Source organism: Catharus ustulatus, chromosome 8 (assembly GCF_009819885.2).
Source record: "Catharus ustulatus isolate bCatUst1 chromosome 8, bCatUst1.pri.v2, whole genome shotgun sequence".
Classification (NCBI taxonomy): domain Eukaryota; kingdom Metazoa; phylum Chordata; class Aves; order Passeriformes; family Turdidae; genus Catharus; species Catharus ustulatus.
This window is the reverse complement of record NC_046228.1, coordinates 230,233-256,601: the sequence shown is the minus strand read 5'-3', so window position 1 is coordinate 256,601 and position 26,369 is coordinate 230,233. Positions and strand designations below refer to the sequence as shown.

At 46.6% G+C, this 26,369-nt stretch overlaps 1 protein-coding gene across 3 annotated transcripts in view; it reads left to right on the top strand.

The window, feature by feature from the left end:
- The window catches only part of INPP5A (inositol polyphosphate-5-phosphatase A), a 182,043-nt gene that overhangs the window by 124,065 nt on the left and 31,609 nt on the right, over positions 1 to 26,369 (top strand). The gene's annotated exons all lie outside the window — the stretch shown is intronic.

Genomic DNA, 26,369 nt, shown 5'->3' with positions numbered 1-26,369 from the left:
ACTTCCAGTTTATACATGGACAGCTAAAGTCACAGTAAGTTTGTTTTGCAGTGTTCTGTTCTTGGTGCAGTTCATAAATCTGCAAGAAGCAGTTGTCTGATGTGTCTGGGGCTGCTCTGGGCACCAGGACATCCTGAGGGAGTTAACAGTCAGCCTGCAGCACTGGCAGTAAGGGCTGGCTCCTGGGTGACCCATCAGTTCCTGAAGTAGAATTTGGAAGGACAGAGCTACAGGCCAGCCCTGGAGGGAGTTGTCCTGGATAGGACCTGGTGGTCTGGCTGTGTTTAAGATCCAGGCCCAAATGACAAGTGTCTGTGAGGGCTGTGACTCCAGTGTGCCATTTTCCTGGGGCTGGCACAGTGCTGTGACTATGGCAGGGTGCTGTGACCATGGCAGGGTGCTGTGACCATGGCAGAGTGCTGTGGCCATGGCAGGGTGCTGTGACCATGGCACGGACAGCTGGCAGAGCAGGGCAAGAGCAGCCAGAGCTGCTCCTGTCCCAGAGGCTCAGTGCCAGCCCAGGGTGAGCCCCTGCTCAGCTGGAACCTCCCACTCCCAAGGCTGTCCCAGCCCATGCTGGTCATTAAACGTGTTCCCATGCAAATTAAGCACTCCTTGGACTATTCAGCAGTGGAGTTAATACTGGGAATTGTAAGGGTTAATCCATTGACCTGTCATCTTTGTGTATGTTACTAAATTTATCTCTGCTTTTCTTGCTGACCTTTTGAATTCCCTCTTGAGACCACAGCTGCTAAAGGCTGTAACACTGAGATGCTACAAGCAGTACTTGTGTTGTGTAAATGCAGGCTGTGCTTACATCATAAAGATGTGGACTGTTTGTAAATAATTTCCCAATTAAGCCATTTAAAGGGAGAACCTGAGAGCTGTTCAGGATGTGGAGTCCAGACACTGATGTGCAGTGTCCTAAATCAGATGCAAAAAATGTTGTGCATATTAATTCATAATTAATTGATATAAATCATTAATATGTAATTTATTGAATGCTTATGGGAGCCTTAATTTAGAATCACATTGCTTTCTTTGGTAGGAAAATCTGCTTTCCAGTTGTTGGAGGCTGTTGGCACGGGGGCAGTGCCAGGTGTTGCTGCTGAGGTGGCACCAGTGAATCTTCAGCTGTGTTTGCTGGGCAGTTCCTGCCCTTGGCAGCATCCCTGGGGCCAGATCCCAGCACATCCCACTGGGACTGAGCAGCCCAGCTGGGGCCAGTGTCTCTCTTTGAGGAAGCTGAATGCCAGTGCTGTCATTTTAAAACACCCAGAAAATCTTCCATTGGAGTCCAGCCCCTTGGAGAACACCACCCGCTCCAGCCAGCAAAAACAGCCCTTGTGCTTACAAAATGTATTTAGTAGGGCAGTAACTGCAAAAGAAAAATCTACATTTCCTCGGGTTTGGGTCACTTTAAGGTGTGCTGTGAGACCTGAATCTTCTGTCAGGTAAATTCACTGGATCCTGTATTGGCAAAGGTGGCTGAGGATTTGCTGCTGTTTAAATTCAAAGTTTTGCTTACTGGATTTCTTTTTTTAAATGCTAGACTTTTTTGGGTGTTGCAGCATTCTGATTATTTGCCTGCTGCTTTCAGATACCTTCCAGCACCTGTATTCCCAGTACTTATGGAAGTGTTTGCAACATAAAAAATGATACAAACTTTTATATTGGTTCAGCTATGAATTCTAGTCTATATCCACAGCTTCTCTGCAGGGTCTCTAGTGCAAGTGTTGTCACAGCATTTCACAGAAGCATGAATTTGTGATGTTTCTTCGTGTAGGAGACAGCTTTCCAAAAGTTTTTTTAAAAATGCTTTTTCCAGAAGTTCTGCTCTACTCTTTCAAAGCTAACCCAGGTCGCTGTAATCTCTGCACTTACAGAAGTACATTGCAAATGTGTCATTGCATGTGTGCCAAGGATACCTTTTCTGTTTCTGGAAAATTATCTACTAAAATTCAGTAGAAAGGAGATTTGATGAGGTGATTTCAAAGAAATCTGCAGCAGCAGTGAGACATGCTGTAGCTGAACTTGAAGAATATTCCAGAAATTTCATCTTTATTATGAGTTAGTGTTTTGGTTCTTTAAAAGGCAACACATTACACGCTTGAAATGAGACAACTTGACTGTCAGCTGAATAAAACCAGGATACTGAAATCTCTGAACATGTTAAGAGTAAGAAGAGAACAGGAGTTTGTGAGGGGATGAATGAGGTGGTTTATCACCAAGAACTGAGCAGGTCCCGTTATTTTTGTTTGAGGTGAGAGATTAGAGAAATGAAGTGGCTGTGGGTGAGCACATGGAAGGAGTAAGTTAATTCTCTGGGCTGTGGTGGCTGCTGCAGAGCTTGTGGGGTTCCTGCTCTGATGGGTCCAAGCCCACCCTGATCTCCACCTTTACCTGGTTTTTAATGCAAACAGCTGGGTAGCATCTCTCATTTTCTGTGGCTGCTCAGGCTGGTGCAGTGAGGCAGCAGAGCTGGTGCAGTGTCTGTGGCAGAGCAGGGGGTGAGTGCCAGTGCCCAGGGCTGCACCTGGGGCTGCCCTGCAGGGCTCGCTCTTCTTTGATGCAGGGGGCTGAAAAATGAGAGATTTCCTGTTCCAGCTGGCCCAGGCACTGTGCTGGAGCTTGGAGCTGCTCCTCTCCTGTGCCCTGCCCCAGCCCAAAGCTGCTGAGCTCCCAGCTTTGGCTCTGATATCCAGAATATTTCTGCTCCTGTCCCAGTTTACCACTCCTGCTCTGTTTTAGGCACCAGTCAAGTGTTTCAGGTGGGTTTAGAGCAAGGAAGAATATTTTTTTCAGTCAGCTGGCCATAGTAACAATCTGTATTAATCTCTGAGAATTACTTTAACATTTAAAGGAGTGATTAATTGAAACTCTAAACTGTAAGTCTTCCTTGTCCAATACATCCATTTTAGGAAAGTATAAACAGGCCTAAGAAACTGAGTTTATTTAGACTGTTTGGGAGTAAAAATCTCTTTCTGAGACTGCTGATTCAGGAGTCTCTTAGAAAAGTACCTGGTACTTCCAAGAAAAAAAATTCTGAAGTTGTGTGTATGTGCTCCTCAGTCCCAAGAACAGCAGCTCTGTAACAAGTTCCATTTTTCAGGCTTTAGGAGAGACATTGATCACAAAATCCATTTGTTCAAGGTAAACCATAGCCTTGCCTTGTATCCAGGAAAAAACAGGTTTTATTTTTTCCTCACTAAAGCACATTTTGTTAGGGTTGGTGGTAGCTTGGCAAGCTGGAGCAGGATTAAGTGTATCGTATATGAAAATTTATAAAGGTAGCAACAGAAGTGATATTTCAGGACTGCAGGCATTTTGGCCTATAAAAAGCTTCCAAGCTCTACCTGCAGAAAAGGAAGTAATGTCCTCATCTTAAAACTCACAATTAACCTTGTCCACCCACCCTGTCTGCTCCATGGGCGACAGTCAACCAGAATATTTCCTTTCTAGACTTCTGCCAAGAAGCCCTTTGATAAGCCAGGACTGGAATTGCTGATTAAATGTTTTTTAAAAGGCAATAACTGCTCATAAGAATTTACATGTCTGGCTCCATCATTCCCTTGTGCCTCTCTGCCACCTCTGACCATGTGATTTTATATTATCTGTTAAAACAGGAACTTCATTCTGCTTGACTTTTTAGCTCCCACTGTGCTGCTGCTGCTGCTGCAGGGAATCCCATAATTTGCATTTGATCATGATGTCTTGGCACACCGTGCTCTTTCCTGGTGAGCACGCCAGGGCTGTGGAATCCCTTTATCCAGGGCTGTGGAATCCCTTTATCCAGGGCTTGTGCCAGCAGAGCTCGGAGGAGCCAGCGAGTGCTGCAGGCAGCAGCTCCTCCTCTGAGACACCACTGGCTCTCTTTGGAACTGACATCTCTGCTTCAGAGGAAAAGCTCATGAACAACTTTTCACATCTGAATAACTGATTTCCATCTTACTCAAATCTGAAGAAATATTTTAAATTGAGTTTGTTTCATCCCATGCATTGGACACTAACAAGGATCTTTGCAAACTCCAGGCAACAAACGATCCATTAGTAATTGTCATGAAAAAGATTAATAGTTAATTAGACTATAATAACTGATTTGAAAAGCTGATTCAAGTGAGGTAGTCAGGTGATGGATGGATGTGGAGACTTCATTACCTTCTCCTTGGTACAGATGTGCCAGGTCACTGTGAGGATGAGGCTCTGCTGTCCTCGTGCATTCAGGAGACACCACCACCAACCTGGCTCCCTTGTCAGGTGCAGCTGTTTGTGTGTGTGTGCATATTTTTTTATGTAAGTAATATTTGCAGGAGATGCTTTGAATGCATCAGGAAAAGGGCATGAAAGAATTGCACATTCTTGTTACAAACACAGCAATAATTTTCTTTTTTTTTTTAATTCTGACTTATTTTGCTTTGAGAAACCAGTAAAGTTCCATAGCATTAAAAATACTGACATGGCATAAAAAGCAAGGTTATGTTGTTGTGGGTGAACTCAGTTGTGCCTCCCTGTTCCAAACCAAACCAAACCAGATTGTTACCTTTCCTGGGCAGTGATAACAGGCAAGTTATCACTGATACCATTTGGGATATCAGGTGCAACCATTTAATTAATGGCCAAGTGGAGAGCTCCAGGAGGACCTGCTCTATAGTGGCTGGTCCTTGAAAACTGTTACAGGGTTCCCTTCCCCAGTGAAGTGATGCTAAACCATTCCTCTAAGAGAAAAAAACACATTGCTTTATTTCTGAGGTAAACATCATGGAATAAATCAATAGCTTACAAGTTTCAAGTCATGTTTTCATTCCAGTCAGGAAAGCATGTAAAATCCCAGATTGGTTTTATAATCTCAAACAGTTCTCAAACTGTAAAACCCTTCCTCTCATAAAGATTTTAATATTCTTTACAAGCTCAAATGTTTCTAGGAAATGCTGGAAACAGCATCCTTTGTAAAATGAAAGTGTAATAAATATTTGTTAAATTAAAATGCATACAATTTCAGGTCTAATAAGGAGAGCTTTATTAATGTAGGTAAATGGCAGCAACACATCTGAGGCACCTGCTAATGTTCATTATAAATTACTCTCACAGACATTGTGATGAGTTTTATATTGTAGCCAGACTTATAAAAAGCATGCAGATTGCTTCCCCGAGGGGCTGGATATATTTACTTAACAGTGTAGTTAATTGCAATTATTTATTTTCCAGTGATTGCAAATGGCCTCTGCGTTAAAGGTGCATGTGGCTACTAGGAATTATTCAATTACCTCTCTTCTTGGTAGTCTCAGGCAAAGCCGAGCTGGGATTCCCAGAGGCCAGGCTGCAGTGTATTAACTCAATCTGCTCCACAGCTCTCTGCTGGGGCCAAGCTCTGTAGCCACAGCAAGCCTGAGAAATGCTCATTACCCTGCAGCTGATTTTTTGACATCTTTCATTCCATACTGATGCTGCCACACGTATTGGCAAGATTCATAGGAGGTTAATTAAATCCATCTTCAAAACAACGAGGGGCCAATGAGCCATATCCCCATTGCCATAGTAAATTAAATGATGCAATTGTTTCTACTTCCATCACAGATAAGGGGAGAGATGAGTGAAGGGATTGTTCTCTGGCTGCCTCCTCTGGGGCCCCAGAGGGTCTCGGAGCATGTGGTCAGAAACCTGCTTTTAATTTGTGGCTGCAGGAAGGGATGGCACTGCTCTCAGCAGGCAGAGGTCCTGCATGGTGTTATCCTGTGAGGATGACTGTGCAAACGGGGTTTATCCTGTGAGGATGACTCTGTGCAAACGGGATTTATCCTGTGAGAATTACTCTGTACTGTAGAAATGGGGTTTATCCTGTGAGGATGACTCTGTACTGTACAAACGGGATTTATCCCATGGAGGATGACTCTGTGCAAATGGGGTTTATCCTGTGAGAATTACTCTGTACTTTACAAATGGGGTTTATCCCATGGAGGATGACTCTGTGCAAACAGGGTTACCCTATGGAGGATGACTCTGTGCACATGGGGGTTTTCCTGTGAGGATGACTCTGTACTGTACAAATGGGGTTTATGCTGTGCAGGATGACTTTCTGAAAATGGGGTTAATCCTGTGCAGGATGCCTCTCTGCAAATGGGGTTTATGCTGTGCAGGATGACTCTGTGCAAATGGGGTTTATGCTGTGCAGGATGCCTCTCTGAAAATGGGGTTTATGCTGTGCAGGATGACTCTGTGCAAATGGGGTTTATGCTGTGCAGGATGCCTCTCTGAAAATGGGGTTTATGCTGTGCAGGATGACTCTGAAATGGGGTTTATGCTGTGCAGGATGGCTCTCTGAAAATGGGGTTTATGCTGTGCAGGATGACTCTGTGCAAGCAGGGCCCCTTGGCAGCAGTGCTGAGCTCTCCTCAGCTCCGGCTGAGAGTTCAGACAGACGTGGTGACAAAGCAGAACGGAAGAGATGACACATTCATCAAACCTGGCACTGCCTGCTCCGTAATTAAAACGTGCACAAATTAAACACAATTATCTGGCACTGTGTGGCAGGGCAGGGTGTCAGTGAGCTGGTGTCCTGTGCTGTGCCCGTGCAGTGTGTGTGTGTGTGTGTGTGTGTGTGTGTGCCCTCAGCTGGCAGCTGTGCCCGGGCTGGCAGTGACAGCGGTGCCAGCAGCGCCGTCCCCAGCCCCACACCTGCCCCCATCACCTGCTGGCAGCGCAGGGACGCTGGCACGGGGCACCCCGCGGGGCTGGCTGTCACCAGGGCACCTGTGGCACCTGAGAGCTCCTGGACAGGGCTCTGCAGGGCACCTGGCAGCTTTTGCCAGGCAGCTCATCCCCAGGATACAGGAGCAGCTCATCCCCAGAACATGGGGGCAGCTCATCCCCAGAATATGGGGGCAGTTCATCCCCAGAACATGGGGGCAGCTCATCCCCAGAATACAGGAGCAGCTCATCCCCAGAACACAGGGGCAGCTCATCCCCAGAATATGGGGACAGTTCATCCCCAGAATATGGGGACAGTTCATCCCCAGAATATGGGGGCAGCTCATCCCCAGAATATGGGGGTAGCTCATCCCCAGAATATGGGAGTTCATCCCCAGAGTATGGGGGCAGTTCATCCCCAGAATGTGGGGGCAGTTCATCCCCAGAATATGGGGGCAGTTCATCCCCAGAATACAGGGGCAGTTCATCCCCAGAATATGGGGGCAGCTCATCCCCAGAATATGGGGGCAGTTCATCCCCAGAATACAGGGGCAGTTCATCCCCAGAATATGGGGGCAGTTCATCCCCAGAATACAGGGGCAGTTCATCCCCAGAATATGGGGGCAGCTCATCCCCAGAATATGGGGGCAGCTCATCCCCAGAATACGGGGGCAGTTCATCCCCAGAATACGGGGGCAGCTCATCCCCAGAATATGGGGGCAGCTCATCCCCAGAACACAGGGGCAGCTCATCCCCAGAATATGGGGGCAGTTCATCCCCAGAATGTGGGGGCAGTTCATCCCCAGAATATGGGGGCAGTTCATCCCCAGAATACAGGGGCAGTTCATCCCCAGAATATGGGGGCAGCTCATCCCCAGAACACAGGGGCAGCTCATCCCCAGAATATGGGGGCAGCTCATCCCCAGAACACTGAGGCAGTTCATCCCCAGAATACAGGAACAGCAGCTCATCCCCAGAATATGGGGGCAGTTCATCCCCAGAATATGGGGGCAGTTCATCCCCAGAATATGGGGGCAGTTCATCCCCAGAATACAGGGGCAGCTCATCCCCAGAATATGGGGCAGCTCATCCCCAGAATACAGGGGCAGCTCATCCCCAGAATATCGGGGCAGTTCATCCCCAGAATATGGGGGCAGCTCATCCCCAGAATACAGGGGCAGCTCATCCCATGCTCACCTTCAGTGCAAGCAGGGGCACTCATCCATTCTCAGGCAAGGCAAGAGGGATCATGGTACAGCATATAACCAACACATATAACCAACACACATATAACCAACCAGTCATAATGACTGGAGTTTAAAGTTACTCTTATCTGGGCAGGTGTAGCTTGAATAACTCAGTGGAGTATTGTAGCACCTAATGCAAATTTTTAAGTACTTTAATAAACCACCTGTTAATTGGGTTTTTGCTTATTTCTACCCTAGAAACTTATCAGCTCAAATGGGGCAAAATATCACCTGGGTAGATCCTATAAAATCCTTTTTAAAATAATTATTTCATTTTAGAAGGAATAGATGTACCTACAAAAAATGCATTCTTTTTGCATTTCATTTTGTTCTGGGTATTATTGGAATGCAAAATTATAACATTTATCATGCACTAGTATTTGAAAGGCACTCACTGATGATTTAAAGCAAAAGGCAGGGGGAAGGGGAGGCTTACACTCTGCTTGCTTGCAGTGTATGAAAAGCCTGTGTATACCTATTTTCATTGCCATAAATGAAAGCTTAGAGGGAGTTTTTTACCAAAAAAATCACACTGTGTATTAAAAAATATACATTTTACTTGCTTATCAGAGACAGAACTGGATAGAAAGAATTTGGTATCTATCTGGAAATCAAAGAGCAGGATCATATTTGCCTCTATCATCAGCAACTCCTGTTCCAATAGCAAATTTTATTCTTAAGTTGGAGTCAGAAATACAGCGAGAGTTGATGAACTGAATGCATGTGGATGTGTGTGCAGCTATATTAAATCATTAAAAAATTTCTTTATTTTACCTGAAAATAGTAAGTCTCAAAAGTTGTAGACAAGAGCAGTAAGAAACCAAGATGGATATTTTGTTTAAAAAGTAAAACTCTATTTTAATTTAGATTTGACCAGTGCTAAATGTGGTCAGCCTCAGGGAGAATGGACAAACGTGATGCCTAAAGTGTGTAAAGCTCGTGTGTGGTAGGATGCTGTGTGGGCTGGGCAGCACATGGTGAGAGACACCAGATCTGTTTGCACTGCAGTCACAGGCACCTTATCCAGACTGAGATTGTCTGAACTGGGTGGACAGATGCAGCTCCCCTGGCTCAGGGGCATCTCTGTGGCTCCTCTGCCCTGGAGCTGTTGGGATAAAGGAGTTCAGAACCTTGTTGGGTTGTGGCTCACAGATCAGGCAAGCACCACATACGTCTGTTACTCTTTGGCAGACAGATTTTCTATTTGTTTCTCTTCCAGCTTCTCCAGCCCCCTCTGTACTAAAACAGGCAAATGGACCTCGTCCTTCCTTCATTGTAAATCAACACAGACTTCAGTATGAATTTAGTTTTATTAATTTTAAGAAAGTTCAGGAAGCACACCCTGAACTGCTCAGTGCCATGGAATAAGCACTTGCAGATTGTTCATTTCTCTCTGTCGTGGTTCTTGCTCTCACAGTTCTGTAGCAGAGAGGTGAGAAACAGAACAGCAGCTTCTGTTCCTCAGCCCCTCTGAGGAGGACTCACTCCTGGTAATTTTGAAAAAATTTGAATTGGGTACAGGTCTCCACTGCATTTTATCACATACATTGTTAAATGGAACTTTGACTTTCTAATCTACATACGTCCACAAATCTGCCTTTATTAGTATTGATAATTCAGACGTAGTTTTACCTTTGTCAGAATAGGATTTCCCATAATGTGTCGTTTTATCCCAGTCCCAATTTGAGATGAGAATTTGACATTTCAAAGCAGAACATGCAAAGTGGTAATCTAGGAATCTCAAATCAGCTGTAGTAATTGCTGTAACATTTAGGTTGCTCCTTCTCCAGGGAAAGAAGGATGAAGCTTCCTGCAGTCATGCAGCAAAGGGTCCCCTTTGCCAGGTACCACATGGCAGGAGAGGCTCTCTGTGTCCTGCACTGCATTAAATACCTCCTCAGTCTGTACTGACCTCTCAGTTCTTCTCACACAGAGGCCAGAAGAGTGGGAAGGGGGCAGGATGCAAGTTCTAGCAGTGACTAAGACATTATCTCCTGTGAAAATTTTATCATCCTGTCTCCACCTTATTAAAATCTAATCCTGAATCTTGAATTACTGCTTACACAAGAAGTGTGTTAGGATGTAATTTACAGCTCTTTCAAGCTTTACAAGGGTAATTAATGTGTAATATTTTAATATATAAAGCTGTTAAGGGGTTAAAACCAATTGTATGAAAAGAGATTATAGGATCTTTATCACATGTTGTTTATCTGATCAACAGTTAACAATTTAAGACAGTATTATCCTAGTAAAAAGAAGATTTGTTTCAGATACTGACATAAACATCCCCTCATAATAGTGGCTTTTCATTTACTGCGTTGCAATGTACCATAAGCTTAAAGGCACAACAGCTCCTTTGTGCTCTCAATAATGACTGTCCAGAGTGATGTCAGTCAATTTTTGACCTATACAGTCTGATGTTATTCTCAACGATCATGGAATAGATTTTTTTTTTTTAATGAGTGAAGAGTATGCCAATAAAATCCTTTAAAATTATCATATTTCTTCATGGTATCTTCCTCTGGAAGAAAAAGGAATGTCACCACACGGACCTTTCTGTGAAGTTGTGTTTCCTCTGGCTTCTGCTGGTTTTTGTTGTTTTCTTTGTAACTCACTTTCCACACTTTCGTGTAACTTGCCTTTTCAGTGGGACAAATAAACACTAGCAATTAAATAGCACTTTCTGGTAGAGGTAAGAACAAAACCAGTATATATATACATATATATAAATATAAAACAGCCCCCTGGTAGGAGCAGATGTGAGTTCAGCCTCTGTGATGGCACTTCTGGGGTCCCATATAAAGTGTTTGATGGGTCAGCTCCCTTGTGCTCCTTGGGAGTCCTCTGCAGGGTGGGAAGGAGGGCTGTGGAGTGGGCCAGGGTTCATTTAGGGTGCACAGAATCCCTTGGGATTGCCCTCCTGGCAGTGTGGGCACTCCCCATCCTGAGCCGGGCAGAGGGAAGGGGCAGCGCTCTGACCAGGGCACAGAAAGATGTGCTCAGCTCTGCTGCTGCCCTGGCACAAAAGGGAGGCAATCAGCCTGGGGAAAACATCTTCTGAGCTCTCGGAGAGGCACATGTGCCCAGCCCTGGCCAGCCTGAGCTCTCGGAGAGGCACTTGTGCCCATCCCTGGCCAGCCTGAGCTCTCGGAGAGGCACATGTGCAGCAGGAGCACAGCAGCACTGGGGCTGCTCCAGTGCAGGGGGCTGTGCAGCAGCTGCAGGGGATTCCCATCGTCTCCTGTCCAGCTTCCTGACAGGCAGAGGCTGCTGTTTGCTCTCAGCCTCGGGCAGTCTGGGCTGGATTACAGAGCACTGCTGCTCACTGCATCCAGCTCTGCTCCTCACACAGGTTCTGCAATCCTCAGGTCCTCTGCTCCCTTAGGGACTGCAAAGAAATGCATATCCTGGTGGAACTCACTGTGGACATCACACTGTGCTTCCAAAATGCTGCTTCTAGATTATTTTTATTCATATAACCCTAATGGGTCCCTGAAAATTAAACCAGATGTAATTTTTTGTTTGTTTTCAGCTGAATGTGTAACTGTAGTACTGTCAGTAAGCTTGCAGAACACAAACATAACCTGAATTGGGTTTGACTTCAGTGTGGATCCTGTATTTCCCCCTCAGTGTCATTTGGTTTTTTTAGTCATTGCTGCCTTCTGTTCCCTTCAGAGGGAAGTGGGAGCATCACAGGAGGTGGCACTGTGCTGCCCTGTCATCACCAGCTCCAGAGGAGTCAGGCTGTGCTGAGTGCTTGAGTGGCAACAGCTCAACCACAGCAAGCCAGAGGCCCAGAGTGTACAAGAGATTTAGATTAAGATTGCCAAAGTGGGATGGAAATTTGTTTTTCTTCTGTCTGATGGGTATTGTACATTATATAAAACAAATACTAGATGATAATTGCCAGTATGGTGTCTTGTATTGATTTAATTCAATAAGGAACTTCACCTCCACCTTTTGCATGCACTTGCTTTAAAATATATGCATTATGAAGGCAGTGATTCAAAGTCTTTAGGAAATCAATACCCAGACAGGATTCTGTTCTTTAAATATTGACAGCAGAATAACTCTAAGAAACAATGACAAACAATAAAAGCAGGGTTAGACAAAATGAAGGCTGCAATTCTTCTGTTGTTAGGCTGTGCAGAGGGCTCAAACCACTGCCTGATGCTGCATATTATGTGCTTCAGCAAACAGCTGACATTGCCCTTTGCTGGCAGAATTTCTGAGAAACCTGTGACCACTGAAATAAAAGCCAGTTTCTGCCAATGATTCCTATACAGATGGCTGTTCCATCTGATTTTTTGCCAATAACTTGCACGGATTTCTTTCAGCCACATGTGTGCACTGGGAAGATACAGAAGGGTTTAATAGACTGTTAGCACTAACATTGTTCCCACTTTTGATAATTTCTCCAGAACTAAATGGAACTTGCACTGAAGTGAATTACAGATTTTTAACTGATCAGATCTGTGTACTAGTTCACAGTGGGCTTGTAGTGGTAATTTTAAAATCCTTTAATATGGGCAGCTCAATTTCCTGTACACTGAGTATAGTTTTCAGAAGTATGTCATTTATGGAGTAAAACATGTCACAGTCAGTGAAAACTGCACTGGTTGCTTAGTTGATAGCACATTGAAATCACATTGTTATAGATAGTTCAGCACTGCAACTGCAAGTAATACTGCATTATTAGCATTCATGCAGAAAGAGCATTCTCTCAATGCCATTCAATACCATAGATGTTTTGGTTGTGTCACTCTGAAATATCTGAAGACAGTCCGAAAATTCAGAGGGATATAAATTTTCTTTCCCTTAGGTGTGGAAGGCTTATGAAGGGTAGCTCTTTACAGTATTATCCCACTTGTAAGTGTCATTGAAAGAGTCAACCCTATTTTTCATTTCTGTGCTTTATTTTTGCAGTTTTAACAAGTGCTGAATTTCACAAGGATGTCAGTATTATAGTCATAAAAGGTTCAAGAGCTCTGTTCACATCTGGAAGCAGAAAAATCATTAAGCTTTTCCCTGAATGTACTGGAAATCTCCTAAACTTGATGTGTTTGTGTGTAATCTAAAAATGAAGGAAAGTTTTGAGCCACCAATGTCTGAGTGATATTTCCTGACAGATCAGTCAGGATAAGGAATTTAGGGAGTAGGAATGGCTGATTGTAATTGCCCATCTGTAACCAGCAGGCTTGAAAGTTGGTTTAGAGAAAATTGGTGTACCTGAGACATTACAGAATTTTAGAAGAAGAACACATTTGTTCCTGTAGTTGAGGGGGAAGGAAGGAAGGAAGGAAGGAAACACCAACCAAGGTTTTCAACAGCTGAAGTCTCATTAGCTTGATACTCACTTCAGGCAACCTAAAGCAAGATTTGGTAATGAGAAGCAAATTGAGAGAGAAAATGCAGTCAGGAAACCTGCTTGAACAAGGCAGTTTGTGCTGAGATTAACAGCTTGGATGAGGGTGGTGCAGTGAAATCAGGTGTTCCTATGGTGAGATGTTTGCTGCAAACATCAGTGTCTAAGTTTGTGTTTGGCTGTGCAGGAGCACCAAGGGGTCGGTGGCAGAGCAGTGAGAGGCTCCAAAGGCAAACAGTGAACCTCAGCTCCCACAGCAATGCCATGGCATAATCACTGAGGCATCTTTGGGTGCATTTATTGTAACTGTGTGTTTGACTTTGCATGTGGCTGCTGAGTGTATTGAGATCCGCTGCTCCCCTCCACCCCACGCAGTGCAAAGTTGTGGTTTGGTGTGAGAGGAGAGCAAGCCCCCTGTCCTCTCCCCTGAGTGCCAAGGAGTGTTTCCAGAGCCTGTGGGGTCAGCTGTGCTGAGCCTTGCTTCCCTCCAGGTCCACTCCAGTTAACTCAGCCCTTGCCAGCAGCCCAGAGGCTTTCTCAGTCAGAACGCTGTGGGTTCATCCTTTTTCTGTTCACAGCAATGCCCCCCTTCCTTTTGTGTCTAAGTGGTGTTTAGAAGTTGCTAACACACAATTTAAAATGAAAAGTGGTAAGTGGGAAATCAGCCACTGGAGTGATCAGTCAGTGGTTCTGTTCCTGGAGTGGCTGCCAGAGGAATTGGTGAGTGTCCTGTGTGTTACCGAGAGGTCGTGCCTTCCTGAAGGTTTGTTTGAGTCAAAGAGGGGCCATTTGCTTCAGCTGAGGATGAAATCAGTGCCACGTAGGACCTGGTATGTAAAATTAGACTAGACAAATGAACAGTCTCTTCTGGAGGGAGCTTCAACCTGTAATTTCTTAAAGCTTCTTGAGCAGAGTTAGATACATCAGTCTCAGCTTTGTCGTTAAAATAATTCCTGCTGGTGGAAAAACATTCCACTTCTGTATTTCTTTACTGTGTGAGTCTCACTGCTGTTAATAACTACCAAGTTAAATCTGCAGCTGACCACAAGCAGCTGATGGAACATTCCTTTTAGCCATGCACGGTATCCCTGATGGAGACAATCAATAGGTAAAATCTATGCAAATGAGCAGAGTTCCAGTGAGGGCTACCCTAAACAGGACTTAAGCTATGCACCCGCCTTTGTGCCAAATTTTTCAGGGTTTTTTCTCCTGTAATGAATACATGTATTTTGTGCATTGGAGCATGGCACAGGGCCTTTTGGATAGCAGGCTCTTCAAGAGAGAGGAAGAGAGTTTTAATCACAAAAGCAGAAACTTCAGTCAGAGGAATGATTCCACACTTTGTTTCGTTTGCAAATGCTGCATTTTGGCTTTTGTGAAACAGAACCCAAGTCCAATTCAGGACAGCGCTTCAGGGATTCTTTCCATGGGGCTTTTTGAGTCTGAAATAGTGCACATGAAAAGAACAGGAGATTGAACATAATTTGTTCCAACAGCTAGTCTAAGATTTTTTCCAATCAAGATTCTTTGAGCATATTCCTCTTTGTTGAGCTCTAAGCAGCTTTTAAAATAATGGCATTAGCCTATATTTCAGGGCTTCGCTGGGTGTTTCCAGCTCTGGTGATTAGTTACAAGAAATAGAAATGCCTGTATTGTAACCTTTTAATGGCTATGGGAGACTTGTAAACCAAGTTGAGATTTAAGCAATTTGTAGATTTCAAAATGAGCTGTAGAGTTCATTGAGAAGGAAAAATGCATCATTGAAATTCATGGTGCCACTTTGGTTTTCTTAGCTGAGATTTATCAGTGAAAGCCATATTGCTTTCCCTTTGCCTTTATTTTAAGCTCTTCAATTGTTTTTAAGGTCCATTTCTTTTACAAGCTTTTCCTTTCAGCTTGCTCAGGGTATTGGGTCCTATGAACATCTGTTTGTGCCTAAAATCAGCCAGGACCTGGACTGTACCCTGCCTCCCTCCTCCCCTTTGTTTCCAGAGGCTTTTGTTTCCGATTTCATGCTATCAGAGGGGCTGCATGTTTTCCTGTGTGAAGTTGTCAGAGAGATAAAAGCGCAGGAGCAGGGTCACATTTCGAGGGATGGGCATGAAAAATTGGTAAAATGTATCTTGAGGGCCACCCACAAGACTTGCCTGAAGAAATTCAGAAGTAGAGAGTAGAATTGTAATTTTAAAATAGTGCAGATTCTGGGGTGGAATAAGTAGTAATGAAGTAAGTGTTCAACTGGCAGAAATGTCTTAGTCAGATTTACACTTGGCTGACTTACTCCTGTTGGGTAGCTTGGGAGTCTCCAGCTGGACTTTGTCGCAAAGAAAATGCCGTGGTGTTCATGGTGCTGCCTGCCCGTGTCCCCTCAGTGTGACAGGGGCAGGTCTGAAGCCAGGGTGTTCCACCTCAGCATCAGAGCTGGGAAATGAGAGGCAGGTTTCTGCCTGACCAAATCTTCAGTACAGCATCACAGAATCACTAGCTTGTGTGATACAAGACCTGCAAAAAGCAGAGTAAGGCGGGTGATGACGATAGAAAGACAGGTAGTGCATCTTAATTAACCTCATGAAACACTCTTCCAGTAAGGCAGCAGGGTCCTGTCCTTGTACCTGTGGCTGGGTTTGTAATGCAAACCATGCTCAGCCAGAACACAGCTACTCCTGTCTGATGTGAGTTCCAGAAGTGGCAGCCTGGTTTGGGAAAAGGCAGGTGTTCGTGTGGTGGCAGGAGGGCAGCGCAGCCCCAGCCCCACAGCTGAGCCTTCCCCACCTGCAGGGACAGCAGGGAGAGCTGCAGGTGTCCTGCAGCAGGGAGAGCTGCAGGTGTCCTGCGGCAGGGAGAGCTGCAGGTGTCCTGCGGCAGGGAGAGCTGCAGGTGTCCTGCGGCAGGGAGAGCTGCGGGTGTCCTGCGGCAGGGAGAGCTGCGGGTGTCCTGCGGCAGGGAGAGCTGCGGGTGTCCTGCAGCAGGGAGAGCTGCGGGTGTCCTGCAGCAGGGAGAGCTGCGGGTGTCCTGCAGCAGGGAGAGCTGCAGGTGTCCTGCGGCAGGGAGAGCTGCAGGGAGAGCTGCAGGTGTCCTGCGGCAGGGAGAGCTGCAGGTGTCCTGCGGCAGGGAGAGCTGCAGGTGTCCTGCAGCAGGGAGAGCTGCGGGTGTCCTGCAGCTGCTCCTTGGCAGGGCTGAGCAGCAGCAAAGAGCTGTGCCTGGCCCTGGCTTGGCGGCAGCAGAACCAGCACAGTGCCTTGCTATGATTTTAATTCTTCAGTCTCTACCAGGTGTGAAATGAAGAAAATGGTTTAAATGGTGTAACAGCCCTGGTTTAGGTCAGGGATTCACTAGGATGGTTTCTTTTGTTGTAGAAGCTTGTAATGAGGGTTTTGCTAAACCACATGATGAGAAAACAAATGAAATCTCTAAGTTACGTTTTTTCCAAGGCAATTGATAGATAAGGGATGCCAAGCAAGGTGTTATCATTCTGCCATATTGCTTCTCAATTACTAAATTATAAATTCCAATACTGGAATTTTAATAATTTCTTCTATTTTTTCTATATCTTTTTCCAAAGAGAAGAAGTTAGTTATTTTGTTCTTAAATGCATAAATTATTTACAATTTAATATGACAAACTAAATACACATTCTGAGTTTTGCTGAATTTAGCAGCATTTTTGGCTATGGAAATTCAGCAGGGAAACAGTAATATGCAGATTTTTTTCCATTTTGCTTATGTAGGAGAAAAAAATACTAAACATGCTTTGGTTGTTATTGAATTTATATCCTTTGTGACAGTACTTTTGGATATGAATTTGTTCATAAATAGAAATAGAAGAAAGCGGCAACACTGCAAAGTGTGTAGGTGAGTTTGAAGAAGAGCCCTCCGTGAGTGTTTTTGGCTCATGAGCACTGTGTCAGCCTGCAGTGCCTTTGGTCAGGGCTCTGGTGCCACTGCACAGGGGCTGTGGGGGTGACATCCATGGCCTGGCAGCCCCGTGGTGGCACAGAGGGACCTGTCCCTGTCCCTGTGCCCGCTGAGCAGAGCACACATCCTCACACCAGCTGTGAGCACACATCTGGGCAGCAATCCCACCAGCACAAGGCAGGTTTGAGGGGAAAAGGAGAATCTGTTGCTTTCTCAGCACGCTGACCGCCGTGTTTTCATGTATTTCACCACTTCAAGTATTTCTTGTAGAACTTAAATGCTGCTGTAGCATCCATTGCTAGTCTTAATGGGTATAAATTATTTTTAAAACCACAACTTTGTTATACCAGCAGGTTTTTTTTGGCGTATCTACCTAATTTTGGATAGGTTCAAGAATTTACTTTGTTTAGCTTTGTCTCAAAAGGGAAAAGAAGAAAGGCTAGAGTAAAAATTAATAGCACATCTTAAAATCTATTACAACATCTCCCTTTTTTCTGACTGAAAGTGAGTGAAAAAGGCCTCAGTAGAGGAAATAAAGAAGTTATTACAACTTCTACTATTTTGTAGAGTATGAAAAAGCTTTCTGTATGTTAAACAGTCTTGTGGACATCTGGCATGATTGGTTTTAATCTGCTGACTAAAAAGTCAGGATTAAATCTTGCTTTACACCTCTTTGTATTGCGGTCAGTAAAGTGACAGAGCTGCCCTGAAACAATGGCACTACTTATTCCACCCAATATGCCATGTGGTAGATCACCCCCTTTTTCAGCACCACTTCTCTGCAAAGACAATGAAGCATCTGGTGGGGTTTTCCTGTGTCCAGGATATTTTTTGTCAGTAATTTCACTCAGCCGCTCTGCTTAGCTCTCCCTCGGTGCTACTTTTTGAGATGGGGTTTGCCAAATCCAGTGGCAAGAGGTCAGTAGGCCAAAGTGATGAATTTTTATGTGCCTGTTCCTTGTGTTTCTGCTCAGTCATGATTCTTTGCGCGCTGTGCTGCCTCTGAAAGGGAGCCACAGTGAGCAATTTGTCCTCCCAGGCTGGGGAGAATGGGGAGGCAGATGAGTTAAAGCAGCGTGTATGAGTGCGGACAGAGCTGCCCACAAATGTTTTCTGATGGCAGAACAGAATCCTCCTGTCACTATTCAGTGCCACAGGGCCTTGGGAGATTTGTAGCCTGTTGGCTTTCGATCAAGTGACAAATGAATTTAACAGCACTTAAAGATACAGCAGGAAGAATGGCACTTGAGAGGGCAGCCCCAGCTGCGAGCTCTGAAATGATGCTGCATTAACACTTCTGAACTCATGTGTCCCACGTATTTGAATCTTGCTTTGCTTAATGAAAAGAGTTTCATCTGTTTCAGCATCTCTGTAGAATGAACTTTCTGGTGGTTTGGCCCAGTCAGGTCCCATCCCCTCTGGGGGATCTTTGGTTGTTACAAGCAGAAGGACCCTGGTTGCCTCATTTCTTGCAGAACTTTCTGTCCTCACTCAGTGGTGCCCTCAGTGGTGGGGTCAATGAGCCAGGGGTCAGCATTCACTGGGGGTTAAATCCCTCTGAATCCCCAGCCCATGCTGTGAGGTTGCTGTTCCTCCAAGTTGTTCTGTCTGTCCAGCTGTGCCCCTGGTTGGCTGAGTTGGTCCTGAGCCTTGAAGCTGTCAGTGCAGACCATTCCTGGGGTACCTGGGGGTTCTGAACACTGAAGCTGTCAGTGCAGACCATGTCCTGGGGGTCCTGAACACTGAACCTGTCAGTGCAGACCATGTCCTGGGGGTCCTGAACACTGAACCTGTCAGTGCAGACCATGTCCTGGGGTACCTGGAGGTCCTGAACACTGAACCTGTCAGTGCAGACCATGTCCTGGGGGTCCTGAACACTGAACCTGTCAGTGCAGACCATGTCCTGGGGGTCCTGAACATTGAAGCTGTCAGTGCAGACCATTCCTGGGGTACCTGGGGGTCCTGAACATTGAACCTGTCAGTGCAGACCATTCCTGGGGTACCTGGGGGTCCTGGACATTGCTGTCCTGCACACCTTGCTCTCACACCATCACAAACCACAGAAGGAGCTCAGACTGCATCAGCAGGGTGGTGAACAGAGGCAGTACACAGAACATGCCACCCTGTTTCCTCTCTCCACCCTGACTGTTTTACCCCCCAGACGTTTTTCTGTGATGCCAGTCTGTACACATGCTGGTCTGTCAGTCCATCTTGGCCTTTACCAAGGACAATACAGCAAATGTTGGGTGTGAATTCGGGCTCCTGGAAATGGGGGAACCCCATGGTGGCCTGGGTGTTGCTGAAGCAGCCTCAGCCTGCTGGTGGGCAGCGTGCCTGGGGACAGCCCAGCTGTGGCCAGTGCTTGGCACCTGCACAGCCACAGGGGTGGGAGAGGGACAGGTCAGCAATCCCATGGCTCTCAGAGCTGTTTGAGCACAACTGGCTATAAAGGATTGTTTGAACTTACAGGCTGCTGGACTCATTCCATTTCAAAAGTGAGTAAAGCAGCAAATGATGGTGAACCAGACAGGGAGTATGTCAATGAGAAATGAATGAGATATGAGAGGATAAAAAGGAGTTGAGTCAAAGAGGCTGGACAAACAAAACAACAGGGGAGAAATGCAGTAAGGAAATGGTTCACTTGCTGCATCAGGGAGACATCCCCTGGTCAGCAAAGTTTTGGTCTCACCATAACACCGTGCAGCATGTTTCAGTTATCAGCACAGTGCGTCATGCCTTCCCAGCTTGTTCAGCTCTGGAAACCAGGTGCAGTGACCTGAAAATTATTTCCCTGTCACATTTGTTTCCATAAAAAGTAAAGTTAATTTGGAGGTTTGTTTTTTTTTTCCCATAGATAGAAAACAGTGGAAGAACGTGGACATCTCTTCCACTTTGCTGTACATGCTCATGACCACTGGATGAGCTGGAGGGCCTGTGTCCATCCTGGAGGGTGTGTGTCCATCCTGGAGGGCCTGTGTCCATCCTGGAGGGCCTGTGTCCATCCTGGAGGGCCTGTGTCCATCCTGGAGGGTGTGTGTCCATCCTGGAGGACGTGTGTCCATCCTGGAGGGTGTGTGTCCATCCTGGAGGGCCTGTGTCCATTCTGAAGGGCCTGTGTCCATCCTGGAGGGTGTGTGTCCATCCTGGAGGGTGTGTGTCCATCCTGGAGGGCCTGTGTCCATCCTGGAGGGCACATGTCCATCCTGGAGGGCCTGTGTCCATCCTGGAGGGTGTGTGTCCATCCTGGAGGGCACATGTCCATCCTGGAGGGCACCCATCCATCCCACCTTTGTGTTTAGGCTTAGCAAGAGTCCAAGCCTGAGCTGCTGGCAGCTGACAGCACACTTGTTCCTCATGCAAATCACTTACCTGTTCCATGTCTCAAATCCCATCTTTTTTAAGAGACTAAGGATTTTTTTTTGCTGTTTTGCATAATAGGAAGAAGAAAAAAGTATTTTATTTCTTTATTATTTCTAATTTTGTGATACAAAGCATTCAGTGCCTGCCTCAGGACATCTAGATTTTAGGTACATACACAATTTGATTTCAGAACTACCCAACACTACCTGTTTTAAAAGTCAGCTCCCAATTATACCTGCTGCTGAGAGTCTACTTGTGGAGCCAAAGGGTCACATTCTCCAAAGGTTAAGCCTTGAACTTGAGCTGTGTCGCACCATTGATCTTGTAAAAAACTCCCCATTATTTTAAAGGGCAGGCTGGTGAATTTGGCAGTGCTGGTGGGGAGTGTTCTGGGCTTGCTGCTGGCTCTGGGGTCAGGTGGGAGCGAGGGGCACTCGGGGCTGGCGTGCTCCTGCTGTGCTGGGTCAGGACCTGCAGGAGAACGGAGCTGACACACTCCAGTGGCTGCACAGCCCAGTGCTGCAAGGACCTCCAGAAGCACCAAATAATTTTCTTAGGTATGGCTTAAATTTCTGCTACTTGGTGTTGCTGCTGCCATGTTTGGTTTCTTACGGCTGTAAGAACCCATGGAGGTTGGAGGCAGCAGAAACACAAACCATCAGTGCCAACACAGGCAGAAAACCACTCAACACAAAGGCAGTTCCAAGGCACTTGGGAGCAGATGGGGCTCACAGGCTGTGTGGCCTTTAAAATGGAAAGCAATAAAGGTTCTTAGGCTGCAAGTTAGATAAAAGCAAGTTTAGCTATGAGAGAAGCTGCCTCATTCCATTCCTCCTGAATTCAAGAGAGGAGGGGATTTTATGTTTCTCTGCAGAAACAGATTTACATCACAGATTCTGTGTGCTTCATCAAAGTCTTTGCTGAGCAGAAACAATACACCCAGTCCTCTGCTTGGTCAGCTGGAGTGGGAGAGTGTAAGTGCTCTCAAGGTTTCCAACAAGAAATTTCTCAAGCTGACATTACTGCATGGCCAAAGCAGAAAAAATAATGGAAGATAAGTAACAGAACATCTGAGTAGATCTGAAGAGGACTGCACCTTATGGGACAAGATATCTATATTGTGTATATGCAGAGAATTTCCTTAGAAACAGTTGGACTGTCCCAGTTTCTGTAATTATGAAAAAGCAAATATTTCTCTTTGAATACTTCCTCAGGACTACTTGACATCAACCAGTAATACAAAATTATTTAGAAGGATGGACAGGAGGAGGGAAGGGATTTTTCTGGCAGATTGCTTCCAATTTCCAGATCTTGCAGTGCTGTGGGTTTATCTGGATCTGATCAAAGTCCTGAATACATATTATTGATGTCTGATGTCAGCAAGTGAATTTTAACTGAGGCCTTAAAAAGTGAGCAGGGGACCCCTTTACTTTTGTCTGCAGAGACCCTGCACAGTTCCATGTCCTGAGTCACACACGTGCCAGCCAGCTGCAGGTAAATTCTTTGTGAATCACTGTGTGGATGTTTTGCTGAACTCAGGCTTGAGTTCATAGTCAGGAAAATGAAATGAGAGAATACAAAATCATGTGCAGCCTGACCAGAGAGACAGAGAGACAAAAAGACGATAATCAGCATGCAGGGGAATATGAAAAAGGAGTTCTAGCCTGATCTGCAATCTTGGAGAATCTGAGAGGCAGAGGCCTTTTGGAATTAATTCAGATTCTTTTCTGAAGAAGAGAATTAAAAAAGAGAGCCATCATTGCCACCAGCTGTTGGCACAGAGCAAAGCTGCTGAGGCCAGAGGGCACAGTCAGGGACCTGAGGACTCCTGCAGACCTGGGGAAGGGCAGGCTGTGCCACCAGCCCATGGCACGGAGCCAGCTGTTCCAGCTGTGGCCAGCCGTTCCAGCTGTGAGCCAGCCGTTCCAGCTGTGAGCCAGCCGCTCCAGAGCCTGTCCCTGCCCTGACCCCTGTCCTGGGGTCTCACAGTGTGCTGAGTGAGCCTGGCCACTGCCTGCTGAGCAAACAGGAAAATTTCCTGTAACAAGCCTCCATTTCAATGGCAAGGTACAGCTTAAAAAGCACAGTGCCACCTGTCCTGTAGCTAAATGCACAGCTCTCACTGACTCAGAAAGTTACGTGTAACTTTGTTTTTCTCACTTGCAAATTGTATTTCTCTGATGTCCTGTGACTCAGGGAATCTGCTGTTGTATTCCCAATATCCAGGAAATCGTGTCATCTCCTCAGAGGTAAGGAGCAGCCCAAACAAGACAAATGTTCCTGTTATTCCCAAAGTACGAAACTTTTTTCTTTGCTGATTATTTCAAATACAATTTGCATCCAGATAATAATCTTCATTTTAAAAAATTATTATCCTAGTTTAATAAATATCAGATTCATTTTGGGTCTTGAGCAGCATTTCAGAATCATTTTCATAATCAGATGACACATGTATGTCTGTCTTTTCTGTCCTTCCAGAATCCACACAGTATGTAACTGGAAAAAAATTAAGTATCTTAAATTTAGTTGATTTGGTTGCTCATGTGCTCAAGACCTTATTTCACCTGGCTCCTGTTAGGTCTTCAGACTCTGCCCTTCTCTGCCAGCACTCACAGCCACGAGCACATCTGTCAGTCCATGCTCCTTACTGCAAGTGGCAACTATTGCTGAACTTTTTAAATTGTAAAGGAGCAATGTATGTGTTCTGCTTTCTCTTCTGGTTTTTAAGAAGAATTCAAAGTAATAATAAGTTCTAAGAAGAGTATTCAAGTAATAGAGGGCAATAATACACATCTTCAGCATCGGTGGATAGGTGCAGTAGGACTGGGTGAGTCTGTAGGTGCCTGAATTCCACATTTTGGGGGATTTCCCTCCCACCCCCCAAAAATTATTGAGGCACTCCCAAGCATGTACTAGCTCCCACATCAGCAGGTGGACAGAGTCTAAAGGACGTTCAGAAAGCAGGAGTGTGGAATCAGTGAAGAGTCAGCTGCAGTTTTCAGCCAAGCAGGGAGCAGCAGTGCAGCCCACAGCTGCTCACAGTGCTCCCATGTAAACACAACATAAAGTGTATGCTATGGACTGTTGTGTGTTTCATGTATATAATAATTGTTTTAATGCCTCTATCCCTGTTTTCTGTAAGTATGCAGAAGTGCAGTCCTAAACACTTTGATTTGTGGTGTAAATAGGGGAGCAGATGTGTTTGGGAGGTGTGTTGTGCTGTAAATCAACAGCATAATTCTGAGAATTGCCCAGTTTAGAAGAAGTTCCAGATTTGTCTCTTGTAAATATCAAAAACATTTCCTCCGAGCTTTGTGTAACAGGACGTTGTTATTGCATTCCAAGGCCGTTGTTACAGCAAAGTTGTTACTGTTTTACAATTCAATACACGTGTGTTATCGCAAAGGGTTATTTCAAAAGTGCTACAAAGCATCTACCTGCGTGGAGTATGGGAAAACGGGAATGAGATATGGCTGTGTTTGCTGGGGAAAAGCTGGATGCTGAGCTCTCTTTCAGCTCTCAATACGGCTCTCCTACAAACTTTCTAACCAAATCTTGTTTGTAAAGAAAAAAAAAAGATGTGTTGTTTTTTTTAAATATGCAGGGTTTTGAGATCTGGTTTCCCCTCTTCTGCCGTTGTAAAAATACACGTTTGAGGGAATACCCAGCTTGGAGCAGTGAGTTTTCATAGCATTTTGATTTTCTTTGCTAGCAACAAAAAATCCCTTCATAAGCAGACTTGCCTGAAAAGGCACATGGTCCCGAAAGTTTTCTGCTTGGGTGACTACGACTGTGCAGAAATTGAAAGGAGGAGGAAAAAAGGAGTGCCTCCAGCTTGTATAAGAAATGAACCTTTGCCCAATCACTTTTGTCTGTGAATAAGGTAACTTTTTGTGTGTGTGAAATTTGAAAGCAATAAGGTATGTGGGTCCTTTCTCTGTATTGGTTCTCAAGAGTCGATCGCGGGTTTTTCTTTTGGAGCCGGCCTGACGTTGTGAGATAAAGCAGCTCAGGGAAAAAATGTTCTCAAGCAGATGCCTTTAAGAGACAGAAATCATGAATTTGTTGAATTGCAACCACTCTGGGGGTGGCTACAATGACTTTTTGACAGTGACAGTAACTCTGCCGTGTCTTTTCGAGCCCTTCTTTGGCCCATTCACTCTGGAAAGCTGCTTAAGCGCACTTAAGCGCATTAGCATTTGGATGCTCGGGGACCGTATTGACCCTCATTTGGAAAGTTTAAATGAGTGAAAGATGGAGCGATTTGTTAGGGCTTTAGAAACCGGCTTTAGAGAGCTGCGGGTTTTCCGCTCTGGTTTGTTCGGGTGCTTGTTCTAATCTGGTGTGCTGTTTGAAGGGACCAGACTGATTTGTGACACATGAGCCCAAAGCCTCTTCTTTGGGGCTTGACCCGATTATCTGGGGTGTGCTCTGAATTTCAATCAGCGCAGGGGCGAGGTTGGGAATGGCTCCTGCTGGATGACCCCAGCGCTGCCGCGGGCACAGATGGCACAGCGGGCACTGCCCAGTGAGAGACAAAGGCCGTGCCGGGCCATGCCGTGCCATGCCGTGCCGGGCCGGGCCGGGCCGATCCAGGCCGTGCTGTGCCGTGCCAAACCGTGCCGGGCTGTGCCGTGTCGAGCCGTGCCATGCCGGGCTTTGCTGTGCCGGGCCCTGCCGGGCCGGGCCGTGCCGTGCCAAACCATGCCGAGCCGGGCCAGGCCGTGCCATGCTGTGCTGTGCCGGGCCAGGCCGGGCCGTGCCGTGCCGTGCCGTGCCAAACCGTGCCGTGCTGGGTCGTGCAGTGCCGTGCCGTGCTGGGCCAGGCCGTGCCGGGCCATGCTGTGCCGTGCCGTGCCGAGCCAGGCTGGGCCGAGCCGTGCCGTGCCGTGCCGTGTCGTGCCAAACCGTGCCATGCCAGGTCGTGCAGTGCCGAGCCGTGTCGTGCCGAGCTGTGCCGGGCCGTGCCGGGCCGTGCTGGGCCAGGCCGTGCCGTACCGTACCAAACCGGGCCGGGCCGTGCCGTGCTGTGCCGTGCCAAACCAGGCCAGGCCGGGCCGGGCTGTGCCATGCCAAACCGGGCCGGGCCGGGCCGGGCCATGCCGTGCCAAACCATGCCGTGCCGTGCTGTGCCGGGCCGGGCCATGCCAGGCCGGGATGTGCCGTGCCGTGCCGAGCCGGGCCGGGCCGGGCCGTGCCGAGCTGTGCCGAGCTGAGCCAGGCCGGGCCGGGCCGTGCCGTGCCAAGCTGGGCCGTGCCGTGCCGTGCCGAGCTGGGCCATGTCGGGCCGGGCCGGGCCGGGCCGGGCCAGGACGTGCCGTGCCGTGCCAAACCGTGCCGTGCTGTGCCGTGCCGTGCCGGGCCGGGCCGGGCCGGGCCGTGCCGTGCTGTGCTGTGCCAGGAAGCGGCTCCAGGGCAGCGAGGGGTGCCCGGCGCAGCTCCCAGCACGGCCCTGCTCCTGCTGGCCACGGTCAGCTCAACCAGCCCCTTCCCACCCTTCCGCCAAGCCTCCAGAAAAGCTCCTGCAAGAGCTGACGAAGCTCTCAGAGCCGCCTGTGCCTGCTCCTGCGATGGCACGGGCACTGCTGTGGTGCTGAGCGTGCCAGGGCTGTAGGGGAAGCCCAGAGTTGGATGGACATGGCACTGCTTTGGGGAGGGAGGAAACAATCGGGAAAAGTCTGTCAGAAATGGGCATCATTTGTTCAGTGAGATGGGGAATCAACACCTGTTTCATTCACAAACTTGTAAGAAAAATAACAGATCTGTGGGTTTTTACCAAATCCCATTCAAGTTACTTAT